Source organism: Lytechinus variegatus, chromosome 3, assembly GCF_018143015.1.
Source record: "Lytechinus variegatus isolate NC3 chromosome 3, Lvar_3.0, whole genome shotgun sequence".
NCBI lineage: Eukaryota > Metazoa > Echinodermata > Echinoidea > Temnopleuroida > Toxopneustidae > Lytechinus > Lytechinus variegatus.
The window spans coordinates 57439874-57449901 of NC_054742.1; the positions used below are offsets into that span (position 1 = coordinate 57439874).

Here is a 10028-nt window from a genome sequence, read left to right on the forward strand (position 1 = left end):
CTCTCCCGTTCTCTCCCCAAACCCTGGGGATTATTTTTCTCAAACTTAGTTAAAGGTCAAGTCCACCTCAGAAAAATGTTGATTTGAATCAATAGAGAAAAATCAGACAAGCACAATGCTGAAAATTTCATCAAAATCGGATGTAAAACAAGAAAGTTATGACATTTCAAATTTTCGCTTATTTTCAACAAAATAGTTATATGAACGAGCCAGTTACATCCAAATGAGAGAGTCGATGATGTCACTCACTCACTATTTCTTTTGTTTTTTATTGTTTGAATTATACAATATTTCAATTTTTACGAATTTTACGATTAGGACCTTCTTGCCTGAAGAACAAAATGTTAAAATAATGGAATTCCACATGTTCAGGGAGGAATGAAACTTCATTTCACATGACAATGACGAGAAAATCAAAATATTTCATATAATAAAATACAAAAGAAATAGTGAGTGAGTGATGTCATCAACTCTCTCATTTGGATGTAACTGGCTCGTTCATATAACTATTTTGTTGAAAATAAGTGAAACTTTAAAATGCCATAACTTTCTTATTTTACATCCAATTTTGATGAAATTTTCAGTGTTATGCTTGTTGATTTTTTCTCTTTTTATTCAAATCAAGCTTTTGTTGGGGTGGACTTGTCCTTTAAATAAACCATACTTGTACACCATGAAACCCTTGCATTATAAAGCAGAAATAACAGTGTATCAATTAATCTACAAGTGCAAGAGGATTGCTCCCCCCCCCCCCCCCGCCTCTGACGATAAAGCTTTTTTTTAACAACCCCCCCCTCTTACTTTTTAGTTAGACTGATTAGAATTATTTTGCCGCTTGGCAGTCACTGTGTGTAGTGTTCTGCATCAGACAAAATTCTTATATTTAGGGCTGGGACTAAAACCCGGGTACCCGGGTCCCGCCCGGAAGTGTCGGGTACCCGGGTAGAAAAATCAATACCCGATACCCGAAAATTGCTCACTAGTATAACGTACATTTGATTTGTATTGCGTAGTGTAAGACACGATTGTAAACTCATCACAAAAGTACACAAGTCTCATTTTGAATCTCACCAATTACCCTCGAAATATCCATAAATATACTAGTTTTTCAAGTGATGATGATGTGACTGAGATCGTTCAATCGTCGCCATGTTTCTTTTGCAGCGCAGTGACGTCATCCAGCCACTGCGACGCAAGCCAATTTATGAATGAAAATATAGTAAGCATGCGCATTGCAAGCCTCAGCCCCACGCAGTATTCCGTCAAAACAAGTCTGCAATACTCTGTCACCTCGTACCAAAATCGACCTAGAATTCCACTTTCCTTTATTTCATATGAATTATGAAAGGTATTCTCAGAGGATCTGTTTTCTCACCGATACCACGCAAGTAAGCAAATTTTATTACTTCTTGCTTTTCCGTCAAAATCTTACGAAGTAGCATCGATGTTGCATCGTGTTTGTGAGTTTGTAGAATCTATCGCTACGTGAACATAGTCAATTGATTTCCGGGTTTCGGAGCATACGAGACGCCAGCCAATCACGTTCTTGATACCATTTTCAGTTCATCATAAACTGAAAATGGTAACACGATCGTGATTGGCTGGCGCATTTGACGCTCCGAAACCCGGAAATCAATTGACTTTGTTCACGTAGCGATAGATTCTACAAACTCACGAACACGATGTAATATCGACACGCTATTTCATAAGATTTTGACGGAAAAGCAAGAAGTAATAAAAATTTGCTTACCTGTGCGGTATCGGTGAGAAAACAGATCCTCTGAGAATACCTTTTATAATTCATATAAAATATAGAAAAGTGGAATTCTAGGTCGATTTTGGTACGAGGTGACAGAGTATTGCAGACTTGTTTCGATGGAATACTGCGTGGCGCACGGGAGGCTTGCAATGCGCATGCTTACTATGTTTTCATTTATAATTGGCTTGCATCGCATTGGCTTGATGACGTCACCTATGGGGTTTTTCCACCAGTCATATTTCGAGCGACATGATTTTCGGGTACCCGCCCGAAAATTACCACGGGTACCCGAAAAGAAAAAAACCCGAAAGTCCCAGGCCTACTTATATTTAGTGCAACAGCAAAGATAATAAAGCTTCAGCCTCCGCCTGGATAATGGGCTACCTTCTCCGTTGAATAGAGTGTCTTCATTGCATTTCATTTGCCCTGGCCATGGCTAGTGTCAACATACGTACAGTACACATACTGTACTGTACAAAATGAGCCATTAACATAACAATCGTGAAAATGACCAGGGGCCCGTAACACAAAACTTAGCAATGATCGTAGAACATTTTTCTACGATTGATTCCATTGACTACAGTGTACAATCAATCGTGAAAATCAAGCATACGATCAATTGCTAACCTTTGTGTTATGGGACCCAGATCAGCTCAAACTAGAAATCTCCAAAACTTGATCATGTCTGAGCTCTACCCTGGCCCAGCTCACAACATCTTGTCAGTTGTCAGTCATATTTTAAATGCACAGTAAATTGAAAATATTTAGAATTAAGTACTTTGACTGTAACTCACCCTGTTATAAGGTTACAAAAGTCTGCAGGTTTCAGGTTATACTGTAGAGATCGTATAAGAAGAATATTTTCCTGTGAAACATCTGGTAGAGTAAACTGTGCTGCAGTTAATATAAGCAGGTGGATAGTCAAATGTATATGTACAGAGGCAGTTTCAGGTCTAAAAGAAATGTGAAAGAGGAAGCAAACAAACAAAAAATTAATCATACAACCAAAAATAACATCAAAATTGATGATCAGATGCATCATGCATGCCTTACACTTTAAGAATTGTATAATTCCATCCAAATGTATGTCATATATCATACAGTAATAAAAACAGGCACCAGGACAAACCAATAGACCAGTGTTATGTAAAAAAAAAAATCCTACCAGAGTTTGATCCAGTCGTCAAAACCGCCACAAATTCAAAAGGCAATCATTATTTTTCCTTTCTTAATTCTAATGTTAGGCACACAGGCGTCATTTTTCTCTGAGGTCGGGTTTAAGTTGCACATGTAGTACCCAAGTGATTCACTCTATTTCTTTCTACTTCTTTTTTTTTTATAGTTTTCTCAATTTGGCAGGCTTCAATGTGAAAGGCTGCATTTTGAGCCCTTTGTAAGAAATGCCTAAATTGAAAATAAAAATTGCCAATTTGACTGAAGTCTTTTGTATCCTGTCACATATTGTAGATCTATGTCAAATTTATGGTGGTTGGGCATTTTCTCCGAGTACATGTAGAATCCCCTAGATCTATACACAAATGTGCACTTGTCATTCAGCATGAATTTTTTAGTTTGCAACACCAGCTAAACCCTCTGACCTACTTAATTACTTAATGATTTTGTCAAACAGTCAAGCACTTTTTTTTAATCAAGGAACTTGTCTTCTATTTGGCAGAATTAGGCAGAAGTTTTAATAGAAGATCTCCTTAGAGGCAATGGTTAACCTTGACTTTACTTTCTAAAAATCTGAGCTGCAAGATCCTATTTGTCACCTGTATCTGTGATATATGTTGTAAAAATTAAGCCCTGAAAAAAATTGCACGCAATAATGATTATTCAGTAATTAAAAAATGTGAACAATGAAATAGCCTGGAACTTCTCCGCAGACCATACCATTCGGTCTATCAAAAAAATGAAATCAAGTACATTTTATTTTATTATCGGTCACCTAATCAAAATAATTTTTGTTGTAAAATTGCATTTTTATATTATCTGCCCCATCAAAACGGTTTTAGTGCATACACAATAATAATTTAGTAATGAATTGGAATAGTGATGGATGCAAAAGGGGGATAATGAACAACCCATCATTACTGAATTTTAAGGCCCCATACTGGCCATACATGTATCTGTGCACCTAAAATGGATCACAGCTCGAGATTAAACATGAATTAAATAAACTTGGGGTATTCTGAAAAGTGGGCCAAAAATCTCAGAGTAATTTTATAAAGCAAAATATTTGCATTCCATGCATATAAAATTGCGGCCCAAAACTTCTAGATTTAAAAAACAATTAATTGACAGTGACATGTCTGTGATGATTAAAAAACATTTTCTACCCATTAAGATTTGAATATTTAATTTTTTTCCACCCATTACGATACATGTTAAGCTCTCTCTCTCTCATTAAGACTTTTTTTCATATGAAATATCTATTTTTGAGCACTTACAATAACATAGGGAAGGTGATTTTCCACTTTAAAAAATTGCCTTTTCTGTTTCAGAAAATCTTAAATTATGTTTCAGCATGTCTGAAAATAGAAATTCTGTTTCCCCATAGACTTTGTGTACATGAAACAGTGATAGTTCCGTTTTAAAACAGAAAATAAATACGCATTGAGTAGCGATGTCACAACAATCGCGCTGGTCAAAATTGTTATCTGATACTGTAGTAACAACACATTATTATAATCCATTCTAATCGGATCTACACAGGCACAGAAAATATTTTGACAAACACATTTAACATGAATACATCCTCACCTTTTACATTATTAGCATTATTTTACAGTTAAATGGAATTTTGTCAATAATTTGGGGATTTTTTGGACATCATTTTGGACAACGGCAATTTTTAGAAACGGAAAAGCACTATCCCTACAGGAGCAACAAGTGATTCCGCTCTCGTGTGCTTTGGGATCGCTTTTGCAACTGCCTAAAACTGCCAAGTACCGAGCGACTCACAACATGAAAATCGCTCCCATCCAAGCCCATCCAGTCTTCCATCCCTGCCTGCTTAGTAGCCAGACAACTAGGCCAGCTCAGCTGCAGTTTTTACTTCCATGCATCGTCGCTTTTTGATGTGTAACTTGAGTGGACTTTTTAGAATTGTGACCCCACTTCTTAAATCTGAACTAAGGCACCGGGTGCTCTATAAATATTTACATGTATGGCTCATATTTCAAATTGGCTCCTTAAAAATAAAAAAGTCATTTCTAAACTGCTACATGCATATGGCTGATGGGGAATTCCTTTTTTTTTTTTTAGCTCTGTGCAAGGAAACAGTATGAGCGATCACAATTCCTGCACATACCTGTTTGAGCCATTTTGAAATACTAATTATGCAAAGAGACCAAAGAGGTGTTTTTCTCCTTTTCTATTCAGAGTAAAGTTCTTTGATTTAGGATTCATTGGTAGGGAACAGGAAATCTAATATCTATAGATTCAAGGTGGGTGCATAAATTCAATTTTTCTAAAGGAGGGGGGTTCAGGTACATTGAAGCTAGCTAGCATCTCGATTTATAAATTACTTGGCACCTGGGCTACTGTACCATGTTGCTTTTGGTGGAAGCTGAGAAGCTGCTCTCTTGGTTAACTTTCAGCATGATGATTGATGAATATACTAGTAAATATGCAAAGTTTGGACACCCCATCATCAGTAGAGGTGCACAGCCCATAGGGGGACTGTACCCATATGGGAGATTATCTCCAATATCAGAGACTTATAAAAAAACCCTCATGCATGCGCATGCCATGTTTTGAAATCGGCAGCGAATTATTTATACGTGTGAGGAACTCCGTGTTGTCTCTAAATCACCAATTTTGAGACTGATAGAAGCATGGAAAAGAAGTGAAACTTTGTGTAAAGTGAGAATATTAGTTTTGTTTTTAGAGAATGTGATGTTGCATGAATTCTATATTTCCCCCCATAAAATCCCACCTTTGTCACTCGGAGTATCAGAGCGAGTTTTTGGTCTCGAGGTTCGGGTAGTTGGAGCGTAGTGTACATGTAGCGGTAGTGAAGTGGAGTGGAGCCTGCATGAACATCGCTTGAGGTAAGATCCGATTAGAACGGATTCTATTGCGTTGGTGGTAGTGGCAGATACAAATTTTGACCAGCGCGAGTGTTGTGATATTGCTATTCAATGGGTAAACGGAATTTTTTTTTTTATGTACACAAAGTCTATGGGGAAACAGAATTTCCGTTTTCTGCATGCTGAAACGGAATTTGAGATTTTCTGAAGCGGAAAAGGCAATTTTTTTAAACGGAAAATCAATGTCCCTACACATGAAATGCCCAATATTTATTATTTTTCCACCATTTTGAGTCTAATTTTTTCAATGAATATCTGTCGATGTATTGCATGTGTAAAGTTTGTATCTTTAACAAATAAGTTTGTATTCATTGCGTATCTTCTTTTACTAGAATCACGCAGATACACGTGTGCTGGTGTGCACAGACAAGGGGGAACTTGCTATAATTTCTGTTTACCGTGATTTTCCGTTTGAAAAGCCACTTTCCATTTCAAAAGGCCGATTCCGTGAATTCTGTCAGTTTTCCGCGATCACGGAAAATCACTGTCCCTATGCATTCGTTGATCGGATTAGAATTTTGACTTTTTGAGTTCGCGATACCGGTGAAATTGTCCTTGAGGCTTGAGTTGACGCTAGATCCTAATCCACTTATTCACAATCACATTTTCATCAATATTGTTTGCAATTTTGATGTCGATTTCAGAGCTACCAAGTCTCACGCATTATGCGTGAGACTCAAGCATTTTTTTGGACTCTTTTTCATCCCCTCAAATCTCTGTCTCATGCAACTATCACAGCCTATCCCCATATAGTTAAATGTCTGTGATCTCACTCAGATTCACAGAAAATCTCACGCATAGCTGGTCTTTGAACTTGGCATCTCTGCGATTTGGTAGCCATCAATTGAATTGTTTTTTCTATAAAATGTGAATATTTTGTGGACGAATAGCCTGATGAGTGATGTCTCATGTCTGAATACTTTTTACAATGACAATGTCCGCATCTCCATGAAGTTGGACACCACATCGATCGATAGAATTTCTATCTAGATCTCTCGATCTGTTACTTGCTTGCATAAATAAATAATAATTCATGAATGAACAATGTGTAGTTTAACATTTTGGACAAAAGAAGAAAAGTCTAACGTATGACTATAAACAGAACCAGGCTAATGAATTGAGATGGGCTGAAGAAAATGAAAAAGGGTAACGCCTTGTCCGTCGGTCCATAGCCCCACACACACAGAATTCTTATCCAGTTCACAATCGCACACACAATTGATGCCAAGCACACGCGAAATATCCGAACACTGAAAATGCAACCCTCTCGGAAAATGGCTTGAAGATCAATTTTGAAATGATTTTACCTGATAAATTGTTGTTAACGTAAACCTTTAAGGTTTTCAGGTCGATTTCCGTATCACCAGGATGTCCAAATGTAGTAATCAAGTCCAGTACATCAACGCCAAATTTTCAAGAAGTCGTGTTTACAAACACTACATTCCTCGCACACATTCACCGTAGCCATAACTATGATGTTCATGATGGCGGCCATTGAAATATGAGTGACGGGTCGCCGTATCTGTCGCAGAGGGACCGGCCGAGCGGATACTCGATCGTATAATGCATGCATACTACTACACGCTAAGCACCAATCGCGCAACCATTGCCTAACAAGTTTACAACGTTACACACATTTCTTGGCTTCTAGAATATAACTCTTATTTTGATTTCATCTTTAGATGGAATAAAAGTAATTAGCATGCTAAGGGTAGCGAGGTAGCCTCTACATTTGATAAATTGTGTTTGTTTAGATAAAGTTTCATACGATAGTCATATAGAAATCGGTCTGGTACGTACACGTACAATCCAGAACCCGGAAGAAGGTTCCATTATATAGGCCATGCCAAGAACATAAAGTGCCATATACCACTTCTCGGGGCGCGAACCCCGTCCGAATGATCCCCCCCCCCCAAAAAAAAAAAACCCCATCCAGGTTCCTGACAAACTGTTAGTATACCACATGATTATAAATATGTATCAAAATATCGCCCTTTTGTCTAATGAACTGATATTTCGTTTGAATGTGGTCAATAAATATCGAATAGAAGCATGCATGGCTGGTCCATGCCCGACTTTTCTTCAAATGTGTCGATCAATAGTACGTGCACTCACTGAACTATGTAGTTCAGTGAGTAAAACCTCTTACAAATCAAGTGGGTTGGAAGCGATATATATATATATATATAGTGTGTGTGTGAAAGAAATGAAGAGAACAATGGTAGGCGTAGCTTAAATCAAGGTTCCCCAGAGCTATCTACCCTTTGAAAAAATTGATGATGCCGAAAAAATGTCTCTGCCGGGAATCGAACCTGGGCCCCCTGCTGCATCTGAACGCCGGTGCCTTAACCACTAGACCACAGAGACGGGTTAGCGGCTAGGGAGACCCGATCCGATTGACCGTCAGATAGACAGACACCATATCACGTGAAGGTGGGGTTTGAACAATGCCAAAGCTGTAGTACATGTATAACTTCACACATATAAATATATATTTATTTATTTATTCTTCTTCAAGTGGTTCCTGTCCCTATCTACATCACTGTTCCTCAAAGAACTGAGTGAATGACGGTGGTGCAAAAGTCTAGCCTTGTAATTCCATGACATCACTTAATTTTTTCCAAAGAATTCTTGGGGCAACTGAGTCTTAAATTTGCCACCATGCGCTCCTTAGTAGGGTCAGAAATAATTGATTATTTAAAGACAAAAGAAAATGAATGGTTTCTGCCGAGGTTCTGTCGAAAATTTTCAAGTGTTAGACCAATTTTTTTTTCATAATTTCAATTTCATAAATAAAAAAATATCATAGATGGTAGATTCGCGTCCTCCGGCGAGGCACTGCCCCCATCAGCTCCTGAAAGATACCATTGGTAAGCTCTTTCACCTTTTCTTCCATAAGTTTCATAGCAAATATCCATTGCTCGAACAATTAATGCGATTAATTAGTTTATTAAGTTATGCCTTTAGGCCTAATCTGACTCCCATGCAAAAAATCGACTTTTATACACCATATGAACAAAGTTCCTGAGTGGGAGGGGGTACCCTCGTCGAATCAGACGCCTATGATCTCACATTACGCACAAAACTGTTCGGGGGTATTTAACTCCATGGTCACGAAATAATAAGTGCCCCCTTCAAGACCCCCCCCCCCCATGCACACACAAAGTTCCAAATTACTCAGTAAGTCAATTGTTTGCTCACGGTGCTCCCGCTCTCTCTGGCCCTTTTCATGATTTGACCACTTACTCAATTCTATGTTTTCTCTCATTACACTCATCCCCCGCCCCTCAAAAAAAATAATAATTTATTCTCAAAAACAGACTCACGTAAAAAAAAAATGTAGCCAATAATGCACGCACTGACCGTAATAATGATTGGTCTCCTACCCGCTGATTTCGAAATAAAACGAGGTCAAGCGTGAATATTGAGACAAAGAACAAGTCCACCCACCCCAACAAAAGTTGATTTGACTGAATAAGAGAAAAATCCAACAAGCATAACGCTGAAATTTCATCAAAATCGGATGTAAAATAAGAAAGTTATGAAATTTTTAAGTTTCACTTAATTTCACAGTTTCATACACATACCGGTTGGTATGCAAATGATGGAACTGATGACATCACTCACTCACACTATTTATTTTGTCATATGAAATATTCAAATTCTCACCCATTGTCCTATGGAACAAAGTTTTATTTCTCCCTAAACATGCATGCTAAGCATGTGGAATTACCATTGTCTAACATTTTGTGGTTCAGTCAAGTTGGTCCTTATTGTCGAATCTGTAAAAATCGAAATATTGTATAATTCAAATAGTAAAAAAACAAAAACAAAAGAAATAGTGAGTGAGGGACATCATCGATTCTCTCATTATTTTTCACGTGACTAACTTGTGAATATAACTATTTCGTGAAAAATAAGCGAAAATTCAAAATGTCACAACTTTCTTATTTTACATTCGATTTTGCTGAAATTTTCAGCATTATATACTTGTCTGATTTTTATCTATTGATTCAAATCAACACTTTTCTGAGGTGGACTTGATCTTTAAAAGTTCTAAATCATCATACGATTAAGTGTAGGCCTATGTTCATATCTGTGACTATGCTACCATCCATATTAGAATAAAAGCGAATATCTTGTCTATCTTTGACTATACGATATGAAACCAATTT

General features: G+C 37.4%; 1 protein-coding gene across 4 annotated transcripts in view; it reads right to left on the reverse strand.

Moving 5' to 3' along the window:
- LOC121411459 (inactive histone-lysine N-methyltransferase 2E-like) overlaps positions 1 to 7464 on the reverse strand; it is a 50510-nt gene extending 43046 nt beyond the window's left edge. For 2 of the 4 annotated variants that reach the window (XM_041604208.1, XM_041604207.1), the window contains exons 1-2: positions 7161 to 7463; positions 2554 to 2712 (exon numbers count right to left, since the gene is read on the reverse strand). The gene's annotated coding sequence lies outside the window, so the exon portion shown is untranslated. Of the gene's footprint in view, positions 1 to 2553; positions 2713 to 7160 lie in introns of all 4 variants that reach the window. The other 2 variants (XM_041604209.1, XM_041604210.1) reach the window with 2 other exon arrangements.
- Positions 7465 to 10028: the final 2564 nt, after the last annotated feature.